Source organism: Camarhynchus parvulus, chromosome 1A (genome assembly GCF_901933205.1).
Source record: "Camarhynchus parvulus chromosome 1A, STF_HiC, whole genome shotgun sequence".
NCBI classification, from domain to species: Eukaryota; Metazoa; Chordata; class Aves; order Passeriformes; family Thraupidae; genus Camarhynchus; species Camarhynchus parvulus.
In genome coordinates, this window is record NC_044586.1 from 7,245,027 (window position 1) to 7,271,485 (window position 26,459).

The following is a 26,459-nucleotide window of genomic DNA, read 5'->3' on the forward strand; positions in this document are numbered from 1 at the left end:
TTGGAATTGAGATGTTTCAGCTTAATTCAATAAATGTTAACAACAGTTAACTAATTGCACAAAAAACATACCCCCAAATTGTGAGGAAATAAAGTTACTATTTATAGTTTTACATTTTTGTTGTTTTCGACCTGGAGCAACTTGGTGTTGTTCATATTTTGAAAGGAAGGTAAGCCATTTGACTTTAATTTTGGTTTTTTGAAATCCAGTTCTTCTAAATCTTGCTCTAGATTGTTAGGAAAAAAGCAGTATACAGATTTGAAGACAGAAATTTTGTTGAATAGACTCAGGCAGTAACTTTATTTTTTCACAATTGAAGCATTTGAATAAACATTAAACAGGTTGAAAATTCATGTTAACATTGCTCCAGGGTGATGTAAATTATATATCCATCACTTAAGCACTTACACTTTTCTCATTGACCTTGATAGCAATTACAGAGGCCGCATTTCTCTGTAGCAATCTGAATTCTGAACAATTTATCCACTGTATGAGAGACAAAGAGGCAAAACCCCTACACGCACACAACTGTGAGTTTTTAGAGCAAAACTTTCTGTGGCCATTGCAAATAAAACCAGTTTTCATTATATTGAGCTCTTCCAAGCCTCATGAAAGGAAATGCCAAAGCCAAGTTTGTACTTTTTGTTGTGTCTTGTAACACCACGAAAGTGAATCCTGTTGAAGGCTCCCAGTTTTACTTTGTAGCAATTAAAAAGGCTTGGTGTTGGGTGTTTTTGGGGGTTTTTTAAAGTTAGCATGTAGGAATAACTGTATTCTGTCATGTGTCACATGTGAAAGGTGAAACAGGTACAGTCATGGTCTGACTGGGCACTGGGCAGAGTATTCCTGCAACAGGGAATGAATTCCCAGCCGCCATGCGTGTTTGCTGGCTGCTTTTGGGCGAGTATGGTGTGGTCATTCATGGTGAGATACTGTAGAGCAAAGGCAGGACCAACCAGGTTTCTGTGTTTTAACATCTGTTAATTTTGTGTTGCTGAGCATGCTTTTTTATATATGCAGATGACTTTAACTGTTAATCAACTGATTAACTGATTTAACTGTATAAAAAACTGATACCAGTACCTCAAACTCAGTAATTAAACAGGCCACTAAATTGTCTTTTATTAAGCTAGACACTATCTTGCAATACTGTGTTTTTGATAATATTGATTCTCTCCTTTTCTGTTGTCCTTTCACTTTGCCTTCTATAATGTTTGAAGTAACTTCCTTTATTTTGTGTTTTTCACACTGAAAATACAATGTGAGGAAATGGTGACAAGTTTTACAGAGGACTCTTGAAGCTCATTTTTGTGGAAGTATAGTGCTGGATTGTTTTGAGCGCCAGAGCATGACTTCTCTTTAGATCAGATGAAAACAAGCAGAATTTAACTTTTCCTGTATCTGTTATAATCAGAGCTGCCCAGTGCAGTTTTCATGGGAGCAAGGTGAACCAGTGGTGTTTTTTTACAGTGTAGTGTGTCTTTATTGTAGAAGTGGAAACTCTAAATGCATGAAAAGGACTTCCTTCCCTTTCTTTAGGGGCCTTTGTGCAGTTTATTCTTTGACAAATGTCCAGGCTTTTCCTTCCAAATGGTTTGCAGTCTGTAGGCACTTCTCTCACAGACCCTCAGGAGATTTTTGAGTATTCTAGCAAAAGGGTTTTAGGTGGTATTGAATATCTTTCACAGGCCCTTTGCACAGGTCAGGGTTTTTCCTATAATTAGTTTCAACAATTCCTTTGCACTTTATTTTTTATTAAAACCACAAATAAGAGAAATGAGCTGGGCTTTTTTATCCCGCAGAAGAGACAAATGAGAGGGGATCTTATGAATGCAATAAAGTATCTGAAAGGTGGGTATCAAGAGGATGGGACCAGATTCTCGTCAGTGGTACCCAGACAGGACAAGGGGCAGTGGGCATGTAAACTGAAACATGAGATGTTGCATCTGAATATGAACTATCAACTCACTCAAGGTTTTTTCATTCAGATTTATACAGCATGAGAAACCTAGAATGGATTTCTGGTGATAAGCTGGAGCCATTCTAGTTCCATCAGCACTCTCATGGTTTATTCATGATACTGAGATGGCTTTGTTTGTATCACATGGATATCAGACAGGGCTGTTTGCCTTTACAAAGTGTTTTTGCTTGACAGGTTAAACTATAATAGCTATTAACTTTAGGATTTTCTATTGTGTTGGCCTGCCTAGGAAATAACATTTATTTTCTTTAATTAAATGAAGTGAAATGTAAGCTAGCACTTTCTCATTAACTTTGTGTGGGAGAATGACTGCAAGTGGCAATGAGAGATTCTTAGAGAATTTCAGGAGGGTAAAAATGTATTCCACATCTCCTGTTGTGTATGATATAGCATCCAAAAGAGAGAAATTAGTCTGCTGCATTTTAGTGGTTTACACTGAGAAGAACTCATTATCCTGCAAATATCTCACTAGTTCGTACAAAGTTAATACAGGCATGTATTTTTTATGACTTATAATAGTACAAATATTTACAGAGGGTTTCATTCAGATGTAGTATCATTTTAGTATTAACTGTTAAGTTCTTATGTAAGATCAATATTTAAGAATTGGATTTAGATATTTAATTTTACAAGATACGTAGCTTTACCAAATATAAAAATATTCCTTCAGTATATATTTTTCACCTCTAAATTGACTACAAGTTCATTGTCCCTTGGAAGATAAAGTAACATCTTTATTTGGGCTCAGTACTTTTCACAGGTGAGATCTAAGTGCTTTTTGCCAATTCAAGTGTCTCTTCTGTAATCAAAGCAGTTTGGTTTAGTAAAATAAAAAAACTTTCAGCATTTTATTTCAGTAAAATAAAAAAACTTCAGGCAAATACAAAAATTGTAAATGTTCACCCCATAAATTCGAGTAGTCTTCCATTATTTTTATTTAAAATTATTTAAATATTGGTTGGATATTGTTTAAATTTATAAGAGTTTGAGGCCAGGTTTATCTGAAGGTTTGTCACCACAGATAAATTTTGTGGCATTAGCTTTTCACCCCCTAGGTCAGGGTTAAATTATAATACATACTATAATATATACCAGGCTCTTTCAAGTTCTGAGTTTTTATATTTAGGACTGCTTTTCTTTTTAAATAACCACTTTCAACATATCTTTGTTGCCCTGTTCTTCTAAGTTCTCCTGAGCCTTCTGATGTTTACATTCTTGTAATGGACTTTCTCACGTACTTTTATGTAAATAATTATTGTTTTACATTCTTTTCTGGAGGAAGAGAAATGTGATGGACTGTTGGTTTGTCCAGTGTCATTGGAGAGGTGGCATTTTTATCATCCAATCCACTTTCACTTTTGAAAGTCTATAAATATTGGAGCCAGAGAATAAACTTCCCTTCTTCTTACCTTGGAGTTGCAGTGTCCGCGTTGTTTTATTTCGTGTCCTATTGCGACATATCTTCATTTTAAAATATCTTAAACTTTGTATAATTTGCTCTAAACTTTAGAGAGACTTACAATTTTGTGCAACAATTGCTCAATTAGTATTTAATCTCACTTGACAATACCAAGAAGTTATTTTTAGTTAAAATATTCATAAAACTTCAAATGTCATAGTTACAGAACCCCAAAGTTATTGCTGCTTTGCAAGCATATTTTGTATGGGATTTTTCTGTTATTTGTATGGGATTATTTTCTGTTCCATGACAAATTGGTAGATTGGAAATTCTTATTGGAGTATTATACAAAAACACATGGCAGCATAGAGTGCCAGGGTGATGGCTGGAGTTTGGCAGGATGCTTCAGTCACACAGAGGCTCCATTCCTGTTCACAGATCTCACTGCTGCGTTGGGCAAGCCTAGGTGAGCTCTGCATGCTCTTGCCTTTCCTGCTGTGGAACAGCCTGTGACTAAGAGCCCTTAGGAGCAGGTCATTGTGGGGTGACAGGGGAGAGGCCTTTTTGTGCTCAGACATTGCAGATGTGGATGCTGATGGCTGCTTTTGCTGTTTGTTTTTGTTTCTCAGGCCCCGAATGAGGACTGGTGAGTGCCACACCAAGGCCAGGAAGCCGTGCCTGGATTTCACTGTGATGGCAGGTATGATCCATATCCCACACACCTGTCCCACAGCCTCTTGTCCCCTTACAGCAGAGGCAGTGTGACACCACCATTTCTGCCAGCAAGGTGGTTCCAGCCCTTGCTGGATGTGGCAGTCCTGGAGCAGTGTCACCCAGGGCTTGTCCCTCACCTGGGACTGAATGGCCTTTACAAGAGCTGATGTGTAAACCTGCTTGTAGGTTTACACATATATATATCCTGCATATATAAAAGCAGAATACTCTTGCTATAATGTTATTATTTGTGGGGGGATAGAACATAAGTAAATAAAGGTAGTATAGAAAGTAATCACCCCCTAAAGAGTTGCACCTGAGCCAATTATTAAGGATTAGGAGCAGGCCTGATGTTAACAGGCCACACCTGTAGCCCATAAGAAGAGTGTTATAAAAGAGTGGATTGGTGGGAGCTGGAGTCAGTTGGCTGCTGTGAGGATGAGTTGGTGCTTAGAGGAGCTGCCTACAAGAAGCATCAAGCAGGTATGAAACTCTAGCAATATAGAACCTTTGCAATGTAATGACAATAGAACTCTTGCAATATATGACAACAATTATTTGGCTTTGAAAAGAGTTAATTACTTCGAAAAATAGATGAGAATCTAAAATTTTTTCTGAAAGTAATCTATTACAATTTAATTCAAGGGAGACAGGAAATAAAAAGGAAAGAAAGGTGTCTCAAACACTTGTTTTATTTTTAAAGAAAAGGGGCTCTGCAAACTCAAGCGGATACAAATTTGAGCTAGTTGGAGGAATTGGCTAAAACTCACACACATGCCTACAGACTTTTTCATTGCATTATTTTCTTCTTTTGCCATGAAATTCATGTCTTGTGCCTTTTCTCGAATTATGCATCAGCTTTTGATGGAGTGGCAGTGAAGTATTATCTCTTTTTTCTTTTTTTTTAATGCCTCATTTAACAGAACTATTTTGCATGCAATGTATTAAAATTTATTGTAATATAAAATTTCTGTCTTTCTTGTGGTTAATTTCCCTTGTAAAGAAGACATAAAACATCTTTTTCACAAACTAGTTTTCTCAGAACTTTTATAGTCATGTTTCTCTCCCAGTTGATTTTTTTTTCCATATATCCCTTTCTAAAATTATGTGCCTAAACAACAAACCAACAAATGTGATTATCATCCTAGAATATGTGCAGAGGTTGTTTTTCAGACTCTCATACACTCTTTTGTTCATCAATTTTAAACCAGGTGAAGAAGATAAAATACTTCTAATGTTAAACCAGAGTAAAGCATACATAAATAAAGTAAACTTCACTCTCATTGTATTAAAAAAAATGGTCAGTGCTTCATAGTTCTAGAGCTCTGTAAAGAGCAATATTTATAATGATACCTTTTCTGTGTTTTTTAATATGAGATTTTTGAGAAAGGCAAGTGTGATTTGGGAATCTGGCTAGCTCAGATGCCTCGAACTGGCTGTAGGCATTCACTATGTCCTTGCAGTCATGTGAGAGATGAGGGGAGCAATAGCAACCCTCAGGTTCCTGCAGCATGGTTTTAGCCCTCTGATGGTTTTTATGCCTCCCTGGGCCATCCTAAAGCAGGTGCTCTACTCAGGCCTTATGAGGTTGCCTACAGAAAGAGGTGGAATGACTGGCTTGGAATAGGTGCCTAAGTATAAATGAGAATTTATGTGCCCAGCTTTTGGGTGATCCACCTAATGAATCCTGCTGTGATAATTTTTAGGTTCAGGCTCTCAGTTATGCTTCTACTTGGTTGTTTTAATAAAATAGAAATCTCAATAAAATTTCTTGTACTTGCATCATATAATCCAAAACAATGTTCTCTCCCATTTTTTTCTCTGTATTCTTATATTTGTCCTGGTTTATCCTTAGTCATTTTCCCCAGCTGAAAGAATAGCAGCAGTGCAAAATGCAGATTTTGCTTGTATTTGAAATCTACATATGTATGGTTATAAGATCAAGTAAATGTTTGGACATGTTTCAAGCTTCAAGAGTGCCTGGTTTCTGTGGTGATGGAATTCCTATTGGTTGTATATCCAGCTCAGTGGCATATATTCAGCCTTGAAGTGTAGACATCCCTTTTGTATTCCAAACTGTACTGCCACCCATGACTGATTTTTGGAGTTACATCCATAGGGTGTTGTGACTGGCTGGTAGGAGGGGTTTCTGGGAGTGGTCAGGTGGTCACAGTCTGACTCCATTGTCGAGGATGATGTGCTGTTCTTGCCCCAGGAGAAGACCAAAGCTGTTCCCAAAAGCAGGATGAGTGTTGTTTTGATGCATAAGTGATCCCATGGGTAATGAAGTTGGTATTCATGGTTGCTGTTGAATTGAGTGATTCAGGGAGCACTGTGAGCTCTGAGCTGTTTGGGATTCCAGCTCAGTAACCAGGATATTGATGAGGGTTTAGAATACACCACACACCTGTTCACACTTGCCTGATTTTCATGGTGTATTTCTGGAAGAGTTACATAAAGAATTGTGAGAAGATGACAAGGTGGTTAGAATTTCCAGCTAGCCTTCACTTATCCTGTTTTCTTTTGGACTCATTTGCTTGCATTGAGGTCAGCTCTTTTAAAGTACGTACGGGAACAGATTTTTTGAGTTACAAGAGTCTTGTGTGCCTCTAAATGTCACTAACTCAATTGCTTAGCACTGGATGATCAACATATGCAGACATTCCCAGGCTTGCTAACTAAAACATGGAAATGGACTAGCTCTTGTGACTGCAGAACAAATAATGTAACAACCAGACACTATTAATTACACATTTCAGCACAAGAAATTTGCAGAGATGTAGCTAATGGATTGTGAGACTGGGTGTTGGATTAATAAACATATACGGAGCATTGACACCTGGAGACCAGTGAACTGGTAAATTGAAGATGACCTGGTTTCTCCCCTCTGGTCATTTTCTCAGCCACATATAATTCAATGGGCTGCTGCTGTTTGTAGGTTCTGCCTTTCTAGGGCAGGTGCTGGTTTTCATTTGTTTGGTTTTTAGCTAATCAATCAAAAGACAGACATGGTAAAGGCTTTTTCAGGCTGTTGATAGAATATGATCATAAGCTGTGATACTGATCCTGTCACTTGTTGAGAGATTCTCTCTCCTATCTACTCCATGTTATAGTGGCAGGCTAGAAGGCTCCAGGGCTTAGGTGGAATAGCCATAGAACTTAACTTTTGGATAACAGAACTGTTTTGAAAAGCTAAATATCCATAAGACTTAAAAGGCACAGAAGGAAAAAGCTAAGTCTTAGTATCTCTCTGTGATGTTGTTTGCTTATCCAAACATGCACATCAAATAAAGCCCAAGTATTATAGTCTGACAACAGGAACTTGCAGTGGCTGTCCTCTGTGAGAGCATTGCTTTTCTTTCTTACCAGCATTACTTTAATTGATTAGATTGTGATTGTGAAGTTCAAAAGAAGACACACACCTGCCTATTTTAAATGGCTATTGAAATTGATTGACCAGCAACTGGTTAATCTAAATTTAAACTGACCTGAAAAATCCTTGTTCATTAGTAATAGGCATTGTTAAATCCTTGCATTCAGTATTAAAGTCAGTGTTAGCTTTTATTCAATACTAAAAGACAGCATTGCATTTTCTTGTACGTTTTAGTGGCTGGTCTGTGATGAATGAAATCCAGCATGGTGCCTTCTTACCTTCATAAGGGATCATGAGTTTCAGGTGCAGAGACCTGTGCTCTTAGCTTGCCCAGCAGGAGGGAAATGGTGCCAGCTCTAAAAGTGTGTGGCACCCAGGAGAGCTGCACACTGAGGCCAGTGGTTTCTGTGTCACAGCACCCAGTGTAGCAGAATGAGAGTTAGTTCATACTTCTGTCACAAAGGACACTCAGCTATCATTTAGTCCAAGTGATCCTTGTTTGATTACACTGAACAGTCTATAGAAGCTGTGAAGGAAACCAAGGTGGGAAACACTTGCTATATTTTTTTTTTTATTTTGAAGTGACATAAATATAGATCTGATACAATTTGTGAATGTGCACTGTCCTGTAAAATAGAAGAATAAGTGTTAGCCTTATAATATTTCATTTTGATTTGGGAAGTTTGAAATATTAATGTTTCTAGGTTCATTTAAGGTACCTGTTTGAGAATTCCTACCTGTGTTGACAACTTCTCCATGCAGTAATGGTGCTGGGAGCTGTTCTACAGATGTTTCTAACCCATTTAATTCTACATAGCTCCCAATTTGTTAACAGAGAATTTCATAGCTGTATAAACATACTATTTGTGGTGTGCAGCCTAATGCAGTTAACCATTTCTTTTTAACTTCACATAAAGACACAATATGAAAAGATTAAATAACAGATACTTAACTGAGAGTGAAATGAATGTAGATATTTGCTTGTCCTAGGCTGGAGCATTATGAACTAGAAGTTCAGAATGAAATGAGAAACTATAATGTAACAGAAGTAGTATGTGGTTAAGAGATATAAGGCCAGGCTACTAAAGTATCTGAATTACAGTATTTAATATCCTGTCTTGGCGTAACTCCAATGCCTGTTACATGTTTTGTTGCAAATTGTTCATTCCTGATCACTTGAAGTCTATTTCTCTCAGTTTTGGAATATTCTTTTTCTCCCGTTTAACTAAAGTTACACGTAGCACTAAACATGAAACTCAGGGCAGCTGGTGATTCAAAAGATAGCACAGCTTTCAAACACTGATGCCCAAGGCTAGAATTTGCAACTAAATCTGCTAATTAGGTGAAGAGCTAAAATACCAGTAAGTGCCTAAGTACCTTTAAAATATAGCCCCATAGTCACTCTTTTATTTGTAGCACAGCAGTGATAGTCATTCCTTACTTTGCAATTATCCCAGGAAGACAAAACCATGAAGTGTCTCAACAGCGCTATAAAAGGGGCCAGAAAGGAGAGGATCCTTCCTGTCTCAATCTCTTTTGCTCCTGGTTAAGGCAGCCTTTTGTGCTGACTTTCTGGTGTCTGCACCAAGAGCTCTGCCCCTGGCAAAGCCTCCCTTCAGCTTGTCCAGAGTGTAATCCATAGAGCAAGTGGTGGCATCAAGATTCAGGGAAGCTTATGGAAGGAGAATGCTGTATTTTGCACTTTGTGTTTTAAATTGTCAGTATTTCTTACTCTCTTATAAGCCACCACTTTTACATGAGCTGAGGTGGGAAAATTTGAAATCTATCTATTGCTCTTAGGCCAGCTGTGGAGAGAAGTGGGTTTGTACCATGCTGGTTATGTGGATGGTCATTGGGATTTCTTTGTGCTCTGACTATGGCCAGTACTGTGCTTTCTGTCCCATTCCTGTTTCTCTGGCCAAAGACACAGGTTCTGTGTGTTTAATGGCAGGGGGAAGCTGTGAGGAATATCTGCTTTCCAGCTGACTCTCCTTCAGAACCAGAAGGATCTTTTGTCCAGCAACTCACGAGCTCATATAAAAGAAATAGTGCTTAAAATGAAGCTAAATGGGTAATGTCACCCACATGAACAAAAAGTTAAAGTGCTGTAAAAAGAGCTCCTGAAGGATTTATAAATGTGTCCCTGTCTATAGCTCAGATGGGAGCGTTGATTTCATAAAGGAAATACATGTAGACTGCAGATTTTTATACTGACTGCATGAAATTAATGGGTTATTTTAAGAAGAAATGAAACTAAATTCTTCTTTTATTCTGTTATAGATCTAAAAGTACTGTTTTGAATATTTTATTTGCCTCAGATTAATTCTAACATAACTAATATGTGTCTGGAAACAAAATATTTTTAATAGCCCAGCTGAAAAGCAGTTGTGTTTTAACTATGGGAAATAAATTCTTTTTCTTCCCTAGTCACGGGGTCTTTTTTTTTTTAAATGTTATTTTGATGATGCTACCTTTAAGTTTTCTGCTTTTAATCAAACCATTTGAAGGTGGCTGTTAGGTAACTGGCTTTCTTTTACATTTGGAAGGAGCCATAACTTTATTGAAGAATTAGTAATTATTTTAATTACAGCAGCTGTGTTGTAAGTTGCAGTAAAGGAGTGGTGCACATTCCCTTACAGATTTACATGCCCACATCTACATTTTAGAACATACTTCTGCACATGAATAGTTTGATTATTACCACTAATAAAAATAATATTCAGGTTTTTAAAAAGCTGACTTTAAACTTCAAAGCAGGAGTAAATTTTTTTAAAGTTTTCCAGCAGCAGCTCTATAGTTGAAAGAAATACAAAGATTTTTTAGTACGCAAAGTCCAAATGAAATTCTTCATAAAAAAAGAATACTGTGTGAAAAGATGACCAAGATGCCTATTGTTTGCTATTACACCCAGATAGAAAACCATTTCCCAAAGGTTTGCAGATCTGACAAGTATTTAGTGCAGATGATGGATGTGAAAAGTAGGATGGGTTCCTGCATGACAGGCTCTACCTTTGAAATATGAGATGACAAATCATTTTGTTAAACTGATGAGTTGGCAAAGCCTAGGAAATAAGTTTAAAAGTACAGGTACAAAAATGCAGTTTAGAAGTTCTCCAAGTAGGTTCCTAACTGGAGAGCTTTGAGAGAGGGGGAAGGCAGGTGCAGTAGGACTTGAGAAATGATGATATTAATCCCAAACACTGAAATGGAAGACAGCAATAGAGAGTTGGGGCTAAGGTGGAAATAAGAAAAGGAACCTTTTTTTTTATGAGGATTTAAGAAATACTGTTTTCTGTCCTTAATTTGAGTTATATAACATGTGACATACTCTGTCATAGTAGAAACTTTGTCAGAAAAGCTACCTAGAAAAAGACCATTCTCATTTTAAATGTAATATTTCATTGTAAGTGCAGAGAAGCTCCTAAATGAAGACATATAGGAATGAAAGAAATTAGTTATATGAGGTAGGACATAAAAAAGGACAGACATAATAAAAAAACCCTATAAATTATTAGTGGTGTACAGAAGGAACTGGGAAGGTTTCCCCCCTTTCTTCAGTATAGGAATTTAACAACCTTCAGAATGCAGTGAAATGTTCCAAAAAATATTTTTTTTCCCTTTCAAACAGAGTCTGCAGATTACCTGAAGATATTTTTGAGTTCAGGTGTGCAGAGAATATTGTTGAAACACAGAGTGAAGTTTAGAAAATGCCAGTGGCTGGTGGTTCAGTGGTGTGCAGTGCCATTCCTGTTCTCTGCAGCTCAGAATACGTTTCCTAGTGCTTGACTATGTGGTTACTTGAGAAAACAAAGTAAATAATTTGGGACATGTGCAGTATAAATGCTCGCTACTGCAAGTTTAAATCAGATTTAAAATCTCAAAGAAGAAATCTCATGGTGATAGTATGTAACTTGTTTGGAGATTGCTTTTGCTCCGGAGTGCCGGTGTCTCCAGTGGTGCTGTCCCTGGGTGCCTCGGTGGCAAGGGCAGTGGCCATCTCTAACTGAGGGCTGTGAGGCCAGGCTGTGGCCAGCCCAGGGGATGGTGTGGGCTGTGAGGCCAGGCTGTGGCCAGCCCAGGGGATGATGTGGCTCTGGACCTGCCTGCTGTGCCCATGGGAGAAGGGAGAGCAGGGCTCACACCCCTGTTCCCTGTGCCGCCTCTCACCTGGCTAGATGGGAGCCTTTGGATGTGTTGTATAGCTATTCATCCATTCATTCAGGCTCTGAGCTGCTTCCCAGGACTGGATTCTGGGAGAAGTTTGGCCCTTCTGTTTTCACATTCAGTGTTTCACAGTGAGTTTGGCTACTTCAGGGCCTCTAAAATACCTCTGGAGTTTGGCAATGGCCCTAGAGAAAGCCCTGGCAACTGGCTCTCCTCTCTGCTCTGTGCCTTATGAGCCTGACCTGTTCCACCCCACCTCTGAGTCCTGGGCTTTTTTCTCACTGAACAGAGGGTAACCAGGCTTAAAGTAACAATTTCCAGAAAGATAGGTCAGAATCAAGGTCAGGGGCAGCTTTCACATAAATGAATACAGCTCCCTCAATTCCTGTGAGGAATTGCCTCTCCTGGGTGGATCCCCTCACTTTGCTATGATGTTAGGCACATTTGCTATAATCTCTCTTTCTCCCCAGAGAGGATTTTCCCATACACACACACACATGTGTGTGTTCACATAAATAAAATCAAGGTTGGTACCTTAAATATCAAGTGACAGTGTATATCTGCTGAGTTCAAGATGTAACTACTTAGGGCAGTCATTAAGGATCAGTGTTTGTCAGGAGTATTACCTGACTGTAACAAGTTTGTTTGGAGAGATTTACAGGGTGATATCTGGTGGGGGACAGATCAGGACAGGGTTCATGTAGTATTTTGAAATATGTTCTTGCCTCTGTGTATCCTTAAAGAGAATAAAGGAATTTCCTTTCCAGGGAAAAAGAAAAGAAAAAAAGGAAAAACTGTAGCTTCCAGGGAATTCAGAGTAGGAAAATTTTAAATCTGTCAGCAGTGGTCGTATTTGGAGATTTCTCAAGCAATGCGTGAAATAATGTTCACTGAACTAGAGAACAGCAGTATTGGGTAAAGAACATCCAGCTTGAACCTTCCAAGCTTTCAGTGCCCTGCTCTCCTTTTCAAAGCACTGCAGCAAGGCTTGAATACTGGTTGGGAAGCGTTTTTCCATTCTCCATTTGCAGAGTATAACATCACAGAACGTAGGTTCCAAAGAGCCCCCCAGATGTTATGTTGGCCACTCCTTTGCCTGGAGAGAGGATAAACTGTACTTACTTCATTCCCAACAGATGTCTGTCTTACCTATTCATAAAAACTTCTAATGAGTGAGAGCCCACAGTCACCTGGGAAAATCCATGGCAATGCTTCACGCTATTAATCCTTAATTTTTTCTCCCCCCTGCCTGAGTAGCCAAAACCTCCCCACATCATTCATTTTATGTGATGATCTGGAGTGCAGTTCTATTTGCTTTTAGAAAACTGCATGAGCCACTTGGCTGCTAGGTAATTCAGTTCATTTGGCAGTCTCAAACTTCAATCCTGCAGTAGGAAATTCTTGCCAGTTCTTTGTGATTTTCATATCTGTCTCATGATACTTTGTGTTTTTCCTGAAGCTGCAGTTTCTGAGCCACACATCTTCACTTTTATTGTAGAATAGGAAAAAAAAAAATCAAGTGTTTCCCACCCAGGAAAATGCTTGCAGAGACTTACTGAAACAGAAACAAAGAAACTGGCAACCAATGTTTTGAAGTTTGCTTTATAAATTTTTAGGCTTTTTAAATGCTTGGACTGCAAATACTTAGAGGTTTTGATCCACAAGTGCATAAAGGTCTGGTTACTTGCCTGGATCTGTGCAAGCACAGCAATCATCTCGGAGAAGTGAATCCTAAACTTGATAATCTATAACTGCAAAAATATCTTTCTGCTGCTTTCAAAATCAGTATAGAGTTGATGACTACAATTGCCCTGTAGAATAATGGTTAATAAACTGTATTTTATACAGCCATGGTATTTGCAATCGCAGCATCATACTGGTATCAAACCACAGTAAGGAATTTAGTGTTTGCCTTGAAGGAACTGAAGTGGTTTAGAAAGTTTAGTAAACAGGGAACTGCATTCCTGCAAAAAGGAGAATACTGAGGTAAAATGTTTAGATGTGGCACATCATTTTCAGGAGGAATATTGGAGGCATTTTCTTGGTTTGTCACATTTGCATAATTATATATTTTATATACATGTATGCACAAAAATGTGCTACTTAATTTTCAGACTTTTTCACGTAGATGTTACTTTTTATGACTGAACCATAACCTCATATACATGTAAGAAATAGTAAGTTATAAGGACCTATGTCTTCTAGAAATATTTGGGATTTTATAGATTTGCAATAAAGTGGAATTACTTGTTCAGAAGAGTTTTGCAAATTTATTCAGAAAATAGCATTGAAAAAGGGATTGAGGGGAGAGAAATGCCAACTGCCCTCATTTTGTATATTATTAACACATACCAGATGTCTCTTACAGAATAGATTATGAGTTGTGACCGATTAAGTTTTAGTAACAGACCTGTAACTTTTCAAGTCCGTGAAATATTAAATGCTCTGTATATTTTGTCTTATAGGTTGCTACAATGCTGAAGATAGGTTTGGAGGTTTTCTCTCCTCCTCTTGCCCCAAATCAGAATACATCTGGTGTTTGTTGTACTTCTGTAAATGATGGTTGGACTTAGTGGTTTTGACCCTGGTTCATTTTGATTAAGCTTGTTAATATTTTATGGTTTTAGTATCTGTTTTACGACATTTCCATTACTGTGTATTTTATTAAGGTTCAAGTGGTTTGTATTTTTATGGTTGCATCTGGTCTGCATAAACTCTGCTCCAGTTAAAAAAGCTGCTTGTCTCAGTCCTGGGCATGGGGAATTTTGAAGTATAGTGGGATGTGTACGTGTTAATCGCATGTTGGCACCTACAGGACTCTTGCTCCTGGAATAGCTCACAATAATCTTACTGCCTGAAGTAGGAAAAGGTTGTGTGTCCCTGTTCTTTCCTTTGTGTTTGTTCATGCTTGCATGGGTATGTTTCATATTGCCACACCTTCAGTATTTTGCCATGTTTGCCTTCAAGACGACAGTAGTTTGTCTTGAAAGGTGGTTCAGAATGATGTCAGGGTAAGTTACATGATCCAAATATGCTATTGGACTGTTATGTATTTTGTTAAGTCTTTCAGAAGAAATCCTATGTCAGAGTCAAGGACTCTTGAGCTTAATTACCCATGAAGTCAATATGATGTTGTTCTCTTGATAATCATACAAATTAGTGGCTTGCTATAGTGTTCAGCTGGCTGCATGATGTGTAAGCTTCTCCTGCATTTATTGTTTGATTTATGCTTGAAAAAGAAAAAAAGAAAAAAAAAGATGCTTTCTTATTTTAGTCCCGTAGATTATTACGTTTCTGAAAAATAAAATAGGCAAACATCAAAGCAAATGTAAATAGTACTGTATTAAATAACTACTTTCTGAGGCTGTAAATGCAATGAAAATAATGTTTCCCAAGTCTTTCTTGATTTTATTATCATACTTCTTTTAAAGTATTCGTTCTGGAGCCGTGAGAATTTGATGGAGTCCTTACCTGACTTTCTTTAGAGGCATCTACTCTGCAAAGCATTTGCTGAAGGACTGAAATACTAATGCAGTAGGACGAGTTTGCAGGAGTGCAGTCACTGAACACGATGAAACATTCAGCCATCCCTCTTTCAATTACTTTCCCTAAAATCTGATCACATACCTGAGGATGCAGTCGTGATTCTGCTGTGAGCTGGGATGCTGACTCCTCATGAATTGCTGTATCTGAACTTTGCATCCTTTCCTTGGCTCTGTCCTGGCTCTTGTGCATCAAAACCAGGTGTTCTGCTCCAGCATTTCAAAGAGGATATTGTTCAAATCTTGTTCCTGCTAAAGTGCTTTTGAAAATTATGTCTTACTCTAAGTGTACCTCACAACTCCACTGCAATTCTGAAGTTTTTATTTGATGGGGTTTTTTCCTTCTGCTCCTCCAGCACTGACTGCCTGTCTCTACCATTAGTCCTACTCACTTCCTCCTACAAGACAAATTTTAATGACTTGAGAGTGTTCCCGTGTGCCAGAGGTATATGAACAGATACATGAACATATGTGTTTTGTGCATGCAAAGTTTTCATAAACTGTAAGGTAGGAGTAAAACATATTCATTGGTGCTGATAAAGAAATTAGGCTAATAGGGCTCTCTGGTGGGTTTTAATTTCCACTTATTTCTTGTTTCTTCACGGCAGTCAGTGATTTCAGGATGGCCTGTCAGAAAAATCTCTATCAGTCTCACAACTCAAAAAAGGACAAAATTACAGATTAATTCTCTGGTGTCTGTCTGTGGAGTATTAGAGAACTCAGTTTCTCATGTCCTTAGCCAGAGCAGTGAGACTGTGAGGGGACTAGTTTAGCACCTCAGCACTGCAAGAGTATTTTTGCAGCACAGGGCATGGCAGTTCATTTATGTGCACCTGTGCTTTGAAGAAATTAGGTTAATGTCTGTCAAGTTACAGTCTTACTGCTACAGAACAGCCCTGCCAATGGAAAAGCAAAATGAAAGCTAAAAAAACACATGCTCCTTGAAGAGCTCTGTCAGTGTAATCCAGCCCCAGCTGGATGTAGCTCCATTCCCCAGCACTCTCTGGGCCCAGACATCCAGCCAGTCTTTTACCCAGTGAACAGAGCTTGTCCCTGTCCGAGCCATGAGGAAAATGCTGTGAGAAACAGTGTCAGAGGCTTTCCTAAAGTCCAGGCAGATACCTCCACTGAGGTGTCACACTGCCTAGGAGATCAGGTAAAGCAGGGCCCATAAGCTGTGGCTGGCTGGGCTGATGCCCTGCTGTCCTGCATGTGTTCCATGGTGGCACTCGAGAGGATCTGCTCCATGGCCTTTCCAGCACAGAGGTCAGGCTGGCAGGCCTGGAGCTCCCTGGATCCTCCTTCCAGCCCTTTTTACAGGAGTGTCACACGGGCCAGCTTTCCTTCTCCTGGGACCTCCCTGGTGAGCCAGCACTGCTGGGAAATGATGGGAAGGGGCTCCATGAGGATTGCCACCAGCTCCCTCAGTACCCTTGGGTGGATCTCATCTGGCCCCATGGATTTGTGCAGCATTCACCAAATATTTCCCTCTAGATTATTTGAGCTTCATTCTGCTCCATCCCTGTCTTCCACCTCAGGTGGCTGGGTGCCCAGAGAACAACTGGCCTTACCATTCTGAGGCAGAAAAGGCATTTTCCTCATTCTTTTTCACTACAGGACAGTAAAGGATGAAGATTCTCCTTGGCCCTCCTTTTATTGCTAATGCATTAGTAGAAATCATTTTTTGTTGCCTGTGGAAATAAGTCATGAAGTTGAAGCTGGGCTTTGGCCCTTCTAATTTTCTCCCTGTACAACCTCACAACATCTTTGCATTTCTCCTGAGCTGCCTGTCTCTTCTTCCAAAGGCTATAAATTTTCTTCTTGCACTCTGAGTTCCAGACAAAGCTCCCTGTTAGCCAGGTTGGTCTTCACTGCTGGCTTTTCTTTGGGCACATGGGGACAGCCTGCTTTAGGATTTCTTCCATCAAAAGTGTCCAGCCTTCCTGGACTCCCTTGTCCTCCAGGACTGCCTACCCAGGGAATCTGTTAGCCCACCTCCTAAACTGGCCAAAATCTGCCCTCCAGCAGTCCAAGGTGGCAGTTCTGCTAATCCCTTTCCTTCCTTCTCTGAGAGTTGGAAACTCCAGAGACTGTTTCCCTCTGTGTTGAATTTCCAGCATCTGTTAAATTGAAGGTCTCCATGAGAGCAATGGTAGCAATCATGAGACTCCTCCCTGTTCTAATTCTAATGTTATAATATAATAGAATATTTCATCCAGCTCTTTGTCCTGGTTGGGTGGTCTGTAGCAGACTCCCACCAGGATACCTGCCTTGTTGGCATTTGCTGATGAAACCATAAACACTCACCTTTGTCATTGCCATCAGGAAGCTCCAGACAATCCAACTCCCAATCACACAGGGCTACCCCACCACCTCCCCTTCCTTGCCTGAACCTCCTGAAGAGCCTGTAGCAACCTATTGCAGCTGTCCTGGTGGTGTGCCAGTCATCCCACCAGGTCTCTCTGTCAGAGTTTTCCTGCTGCACAATGACTCCCAGCTCCTCCGGGTTGTTGCTCATGCAGTGTGTGTTGGTGCAAATGAACTCCAGGCAGGCTGTCCATCCCACCAGTTTTTGGAGTGGAGAAGCCTTTGAAGTAGAATGTAGCATCAAAGTAAAATGTTAATTAAAAACTAGTTTGTGTAAAGATACCGCATAGTAAGCTTGCTTTGAACACAGTCGTGTTGCATTTTATTCGTTACGCTCTTAGGTCAGCGCGGCCGGCAGGTGGCGGCACAGGGGAGACACGGCCCGCGGGCCGGGCTGGAGCGAGCCGGGATGCGGGGAGATCTGGGGGATGCTTGGGATGCAGGGGGGAACCATACCCTGCATCCAGTGTGAGACAGGCGTGAGAGGGAGGATCCGGGGCTGACCTAGCGGTGAGAGAGGGGTGGAATTCAGAAGGCTTCGCTGTGTCTCTGCAAACACCGCGTTCTGTGGGAGCTTTACAGAAAACTTATACCTGAGTATATTTACACTAGTGTGTGTCTGCAAAACTTTCGATGTTCTGGTGGTTGTGTGGTATGAAGAATTACGAATTCTTACGTCCTGTGAAAAAAATCACTACAGCAAAGTGAAGTATTAGGGCTGTCAGCTTGTGTTCAGTTCAGGAAAGAAGTAAAACCTTAAAGCTGGTTCTCCCTGCACGGACCTTTGTTAACATTTGGTCACCCAGAGCGAGAAATTGCAAATAACTTACATGCTGTGAACGTATTTGGCATTGCTCTTTTCTTGGTGATGTGTGCTGTGGGTGTCTGTGTGCGTGTTCCCAGAAGAGGAACAAGGGGGAGTGAATTTAGGAGTTTTAATTTTCATCTTTATCTTAAAATCTGCTTTAGTACCATCTGCAGCTTAGGAAGCATCTGCAGCACTGTCCTTGTTCTACATACTTTATGGTGTTGTTCTGCAGACTTTAGGGTGTTCTCTGCCTCAAACTTTTGTTCTTATTAAAGAAGACACAGGATTGAAATCATGAGTGTGTGCCTTTTCATGGGGTGTGCATATGCAGTTATTTATACTGCACTGGTGATTTATGCTGTCACCACACATGCCATTTCACAGTTCCATTTAAAAATTGTGAACAGGATTTGAGGCGTAGACAAAAAATTACCAGTGACCCATCAAGATGAAGAAGTTAAGGGGAAACATCATTGCTTCTATGAGTCTGTTTTCTCTTTGTTTTTTATTTTATTTTGATGTGGATAATTTAAAATTAAAAGAATTGTCAGAGGTGAACCAAAGACTCAGCAATTTGTTTAAATCTCAGTCTGCATGTCTAGCCTTCTACTAGTTGGCTAGTGATTTTTCTATATTGCTTTCTGAAAAAAAAAAGCAGGAAATTTAGCCTCATTGTATCTATATAGCTATGGATATTTGTATAGCTCTGTGAGTAGTTTATGGATATTTGATTGGTGCAGAACAAGTTTATGCCCTGGTGAATTCTTGCTTACTGAGACATCAGTGTTAGAAGATTTTAGAAGCTTAGCACGATGTGTTTGTGGGGTAAATAGATTGAGACTGGTACCAAACCCCCTCTATTTCACTTAACACACGCTCAGCTTCTGCATGTATTAATTAGCACTTGCATTGATTGTGCCACTGTTATTCCAGAGATTTTAAAATGCATGGTATTCTTTTTCACAGGTCAATTCATATAGAACGTATTTTTTTTTCACAGCTTTATTCAGTTCTAAGGACATGGAATGAAGTTGCTTGATTTTAATTGACCTCAATTTAAAAATGTGTTTATTGAGTCAATTTAAAAATGTGATTATCCAGTGCTTCAGACAGAGCCTATTGTTAAAGCACTTTTAAAAAGGAGTATCCCTTGGTAATTAAAATCCTCCCCTGCAGCTGGGTGGCCGTGTTCTTGCTGTGGTGACACAGGCAGAGCTTGGCCTGCCCTCACACAGCAGACACAGCACAGTCTCATCCTGCAGTGCATGGTAAGGGTGAGCAGCACAAATCTGCACTCCTTGCAGGCCAGTGCTTTCGTGGTGTTAATTTGAAATGCCATCTATTTGTTTGTTACCCATATGGAACTGGCTCTCCTGAAATCTAGAAGCGAAGAAACCAGAAGTGGAAGTTGAGACACTCCATTGACCCAGTTAGCTGTAATTGCAGGGTTAGAACTGGGGCCAAGAAGTTTGAGCTCTGCATGTAACGTTTCAGTGCACAGCCCCATTTGAATGGCATTACCTCATCTCACATCCATTTGGGGAAAGAGTTCCAAATCCCACAAGAACAGCTCTAAGTTATCCAAGGTCATTGTATGACCAGAGTGGGAGGAATTCTTTTGACGTTTTCAGTTGCGAGGGGATGCTGAAAACTGTGTTTGATGCAGCATTGCATCTGCCACGATTAGTTTGGTTGGGGTAAAATGTATTTGTCTGACAATTCTTCTGCTTTGCCTTTCCCACGTGTTCCATGTGTCAGCTGGAAGTGAGTGATCACAGTGTCAGGAAGAAGGAAAGTATAAATATTCTAAGGTGCTTTATAAAATACTGGCTTTCTGTGAGCAAATGGCATCAATTGGAACAAATGACATACTGCTTCCAGTGATGTAATCCAGAAAGTCTGAATTGCTCTTAATGCTTCCAACCCGAATAAATTCCTTTTCTCTTGAGTTCTGCCCAGTAATCAGCTTTTATATTGCAAGCAGCAGGCTCGATCCGTGTTTATTCCTTCATTTTGAAAATTTTGTGATAGAAAAGGCAGGCAGAAAAAAAACCTAAGCACACTGTATGGCAGTGTGAGTAGATAAGAAGGAACTGAAGGTTTGGATTTTTTTATAACATTGAGTGAGCTGCAGCAGTGTTCTTTTTTTAATGGACATATTTTTATTATGCTGTAAATAGTGACAGGGATAATAGGCTAAGTTACACAGTCAAAAAATTTAAGCTGGGAGTGGGTTTTGGGTTTTTTTTAAATCCATATCCATTTTGTATATGTAGACATAAACATCAGTGCAATGAGGTGAGGCAGTGAAATAATGTATTGAGTAAAATACACATGAATATAAAAATACAGAGTTTTAGTATATTTAATAGGTGACAATGTGATTAGAAATAGAAAACATGGAATTTTTAAGTGCTTGCTAAAACATTAGCTTGATTTTCTTGGATGTTTTTTAGATCTTGAAATAATTCTCATTGGCATTAAGAAAATGTCATAGTTGTGAGATCAGAATTTGGAAGGATCTTTGTTTCATTTAAAACTTTCCTGAAAATTATATTACATTCTGTTGTTTGTTTAATAAATTTCTCCCAGTCTCTGGCACAAGGACCATGTCTTTTGAAATGAGTCTGTCCAGCAAGGGCTTTGAATGTCTGCGTTGATTAACATTTGTAATTTCTTGATACACACAATGGAGAAGTATTGCTAAATTGTATCAGATTATTTCTTGAAATTAACAATAAAAATTCCTATAAAGACTGCTGTTAACACTCCAAGGGCTTTCCTGCCACCTCCAGAGGATCAGGTAATTTACACATGCCCATCCTGTGTCCTGTGACCCCTCAGAATTCCATTGACTGCACTAGAATATCCTGTGGAGATAATTTGTGATTACATATGAGTGAAGGCAGCAGGATACAGCTGGCAAAGTATTTACTGCTTCAGAGAGAGTGTGTATTTTTTGGAGTTTGAAAGCTACCACAACTCTTCTGTTATTTAATCTAAATTAGTAGGATTGGGTGGTTTTTTCCTGTGTCATTTTTAAGGGGTCAGTCTACTGTTTTATTACTGTTTTTTTTGGGGTTTTTTTTGTATGTAATAGTCTCTGGTAGGTTTTTCCAAAATTTGCTGTTATTTTTAAAAGTGGAACTCTTGTTGAAATATGAAAGCATTGTGAAAAGTTTTAACTACACTTCCTATGTCTCATATACATCTACTGAGCATTCTCAATGACTTCATTGTTCCTTAAGTGTGCTTAAGTTTTCATTATTTTTATCAAAACAAGATTAAGAAATAAAGTTATTTATTTCTTTGTATTTATCTTGAAGGCAATCAGTGCAAATCAGTGCATTACTTGCAAAAATATGCAAGTAATAATACAAAAAATGCTTATAATTCTGCAGGTGTTATGAAGTGTATTTCTGAAATTATTCTAGTAGATACTGCTTTTGGGAATACTTTCTTTTGGTGTAGCTTATGAAGAAATTTATCTCAAACCTTTTTGTTTGCAGGTTATAGAAGAGCCTTCCAGTGCTCAACTTTTCAATATTTAGACAAGTTGACTAACAGAAAAAGGACTGAACGATTAGACACATCCTATGATGCCATTTAAGTTTCCAATACAATGCATTTTGTTGTACAAGAGATAAAATAATTTGCTATAAAGCAAAATATAGGAAAACTGTTATGTTTTTCTAAGAAAAAAAAGCCTCCCTTTATACTCTGAAGAATAAAAAGTGAGAGCATTATTTTTGAAAAAAATTGTGGAATTGAATCCCTTAATCCTTTTCCTGAGCAGCTCCTTTTGCAGGACCCTGGTGTTCCAGTGCAGTGGTGGCACTCACTCCAGCTGTCAGTGTCCTGAGGAGGGCAGGCACTGGGAATGTGCTGCCCATTGTGCTGGCAAGGCCAGAGCTTGGCAAATGTCTGCATTTTTTATGATTTTAATTTTACTGGTTTTACCTACACATGTAACATTACTACTATGTAACATTAGTTTGATAAGAGTTCAGCATCTCCTTCCCTCTTAATTGGCATTTCTCCCTGACATTTCCTCTAATATTACAACGAGAAGTTTCACACAGCTGCTCCTACAGCAGAAAGGGGAGAAAGGGAAAAAAAATTACTGAAATGTTTTATCCTCCCTCAGTGGAATATGGAATTTCCTGCATTGTTCTCTGGGTGTCTGGGATAGGCCAAAGTCCTGTGTAGTTCCCTAACACATTTTGCATAAATATTTGTGACAGATTTTTAAAACCTCTCTTCCCCCCTTCCCCTCCCCTCCCATTTCATAGCTAGAAACAGCCAGGAGCTTTGTGTCAGTGCAAAAGCATTGCTCAGTTCCCTTTGGTTGCAAACCCCACTATATGACATTTTTAAATGATGAGTTTTCCAGCCTAAAGCTTTACATAGGATGCCTCTACATAACTGGTTTTACGTGTTCTTAATTTGAATGTTTCTTCCCTTTTGATGTGTTTGATTAAATCAGTTGTGCAAATGGCAGCAGAGCCACTGGTGTGGAGTGTAATTGCTGAGGCTTGCTGGCCCAAATGGTGAACTCATGTGAGCATGGAGCGTGTAGCTCCAAACTCTGTAAAAATGGGCACTCCTGAAGCAGGAATTATGGCCTTGATGGCGCTTGGTGTGTGACCCAGCCCTCAGCTGTGCAGGGATGGACAGGAGGAGTGTCAGTAACAGCCTCTGGGCTGGTTGTTGGAGTCCCACCCTCTGCTCTGAGCTGCCCGTGGCTCTCAGACACTCTGTGAGGAGGGATTGGTTCCTTTGTTACGGTTTTTTGTACCATACCTGCTGTACTTGGACTTTCCACTTCCCAGGAATTGTAGAGGAAACAGTACGTGGAGGAAGTTGGTTGTAGTTGGTATCTTCTTGCTGCTTATGCCTCTGTGACTTAGGCAATTAGTAATTGCTGTTGGCTATTTAAAAAAAAAGGGCTTTTAAAATTATATGGGCAAGACAATTTTGCAGAAAACAAAGCATCCTTGAATTAAGTTGAGACCATGTTGAACTTCTGAGCTTTATGTTTTGGAGCAAAAGACCAGATTAAAAAGAAAAATTAAAGATTTTTCAAGGTATTTATTTTCCTTGTTGCTCCCTCAATTCTCTTCTTCCTCTCAAGAAATATTGATCTCCTACCTGTCTTTTCTGCTTTGTTTCACAGTGACACATACTTCCCCAAAGCTAGCAGCCAGTTACCATGTGCATGAAGCTTTATTGTAACACAGTATTTGGAGTTCAGTGTTACCTAATTTTTAGCTAGGATTCTTCTCCCCATCAGTCTCCTAAGAGGTGCTGCAGAAAAATGTCTCATTGCTAAGTAATAGATAACACACAAAGGCAGTTTGCCCTTGGATACAACTGAGAAGCCCTTGCTTGTGTGAAACTGCTGTAATGTGTCACATAATGACAATGACTTCTGCTGCTGCCTGTAAATGAAATACTTGTAGGTAAAAATTTCTTCATTAACGAATTTGTACCCTTGAAAACAAAATGTTTCAAAACACAGAAAAGCAACTCTCTGTGAAGCCCTGTTTTAAGCACGGGCATCTGATCATCTGGTAGCCTGCCTCATTTGCCTACCAAATACAATTTTGGGTGATGAACCCCAGTGTCCAACACAGAAATTTTTTTGCCTGGAGCTCTTGAGTCTGCAATTGTTTGCACTGCACTTCTGCCTCAGTTTCTCCAGTCTGGATGTAATCAGTGATCTCATTTGCACTTGAAGTCTCCAGAGAAGAGATAAATTGTACACTGTGTCCTCATCCATCTGTGTCCTCAGTGATGTAATCGAGTTATTGGTCTGGTGCAGTTTGGTCCCACTGGTTGACTTGCATGGCAGCAGTGTCAGTGCTGAGCACACTCCACTGCCTCTGCCATGCTGGCCTACCCCGATGGAAATGTTTTGCAATGTGTTCTGCATTTTGTCAAAAGCCCTGTGGATTGCATGTAGGTCAGCTGTGTCACACTTAGAGACTGAGCTGCTGTGTTTTCCTTCAGTTCCTGTAATGGCATGGTTCTGTTTCCTGAGCCATCTGATCTCTCTGAACACTACTGGGAAAGGGATTTTGACGTGCCAGAGTGTAGCTCTTGGCTGTAACTCTTGGTTGGAGTCTTGAGGAACCAGTAACTTCTATAACTAGTGACTTGGGCAACTAGTAAATGCAAAGTTCCTGAAAGGCAAATCTTCCCTGAAACATCTTTTCAGTGCCTGAATAGTCAGTATTGGCATCAGCCAACAGCCTGATGGATTTTTGAGACAGAATTCTGCAACAGAAACAGTACACCTGCTGCTTCATAGTCCAGTCCTATGAAGGTGGGAGCATGAAATGCTATGGCAGATCCATAACAGTGCAACATTGTACTGTGTAATGCTTTCATGGAGTTAAGCAGTGGGAGATCATTCAGACAGAGAACTGCTCAAAATGCATCTGGGCCCTGTTTGCCCTGTTCGGGGTTTACCTTAAGATCACAGATCTTTCAGGGTAAAGTTATCTGATGGTGTTGTGAGACAGCTAATAGATATTAAGAACAAGAGGTGGTTCCTCATTGTACCATCCTCTGTCCTGCCCTATTCTGATAAGGTTTTATGATGGGGACTTGCTGTTCTAGAAACTCTCTAGCTTGGGAGCAGATGCGTGATAGTTACTGCAGACAGCGTGACTGAGTGGCACAAGAATGGTGGAGAGTGTGGCAGGCATGGGACAAGAATGGGGAAATGTCCCTGTGGTCTTGACCTTCTTTGCTCACCGTCTGAAATGTTCATTTCAGGCTGCAAGTGGTGAAGGCTGAAACAGTCTGAGTGTACTAGAAAATGCAGTGATAGACTGTTAGAGAGACAGTGTCTGTTGAGTGTTTGTTTCAGACAAATGTCAGTGTAAAATGACACTGGAAGGAACATTCTGGGAGGGATCAGCATTCTGTATCTCTGTACCTTGGTAGATCTCAGGAAAGTGGCCATGGGCTGTGGGCTGGCAGAATTAACAGGCAAAAGTATAAATACTAACCACATTTCCATTATTTAAGTGGCTCATGCCTGTTGACTCCTAAACACGAACCAGAAACTTTGCCAAAATTCAGGAGTGTCTGCATGCAATATATAATAGCATAATACTTTATACATTACACCACAAAATACCTGGAATAGTAACATTGCAAAATATTCTTTACTTTCTCATGGATTCATACTGATTGCAAAGAGCAGCCAGGTGTGGAACACTTTGAAGCTGTGCTGCATTCCCTGCACCCATAAGGCAGGCTCAGTAAAACTCTGGGCTGGGTTTACTGTTCCCAGGCAGCAGCAGTAAACACCCACTCTCTTAATCTCTTGTTACAGTCTTATATGGGGAGATAACTCCCAGTTCACTTGACTGATCCATAATGTTCTAATGAAAAAGGATCTGCAGAATTGGCATACTCACTTCTCTGGTCAGAAGAAACAGCACAGAGAAAGTTTCCATTCAAATAATGCATTAAATTACCCCCATGACAAAAGTATTGAGATGCTGATATGGATAGCTCCCACTCCTTTCTTAGAGAAGAACATTTTTTGAACACCTGCAATAGTTAATTAACTATTTTAAAAGTGCCTTTAAAAATATTAAACTGTTTGGGGTTGTGTGTTGGTGGGGGGGGCGGCGGTGTTGTGGGTTGTTTGTGGAGGGAAGTTAGTGAAAGTTAGCCTTTGCAAAGATTACCAGTACCTTCTCTTTATAGAAGAAGAACAGCAGTTATAGTTGTATCTGACACTGAGTGAAAAGCCTGCCAAGGGCAGGAATAATCATTTTGGGATAGGGACTTTCCCGTGACAGAACATACGTTCTGCTTTATGGCATAGTCCTGATGCTCAAAGATGTAAAGAGCTGTAAAGATTTTATCAACAGTGGTTTGAAATAACCTGTGTGACTGCCTATAATTTTATTATTTGTGGGTAATACAGAAAGCCTGTTCTCCTGCCAGGAGAACTTGCATGGCACCACACAATGTCTTTTACTTCTTATGCCTCATTTCTAGAAAAGCAGTATTTAATGCTATACCAAAACTCGTCTGGATAACCTGAGATGGTGAATCTCTGATGAGAGTTTCACCAAATACAGCAA

The 26,459-nt window shown here is 39.6% G+C and overlaps 1 protein-coding gene across 2 annotated transcripts in view; it reads left to right on the top strand.

Moving 5' to 3' along the window:
- PPARA (peroxisome proliferator activated receptor alpha) overlaps window positions 1–26,459 on the top strand; it is a 275,101-nt gene that overhangs the window by 25,898 nt on the left and 222,744 nt on the right. For both annotated transcript variants that reach the window (XM_030960338.1, XM_030960342.1), the window contains exon 2: window positions 4,010–4,080. The gene's annotated coding sequence lies outside the window, so the exon portion shown is untranslated. The remainder of the gene's footprint in view (window positions 1–4,009; window positions 4,081–26,459) is intronic.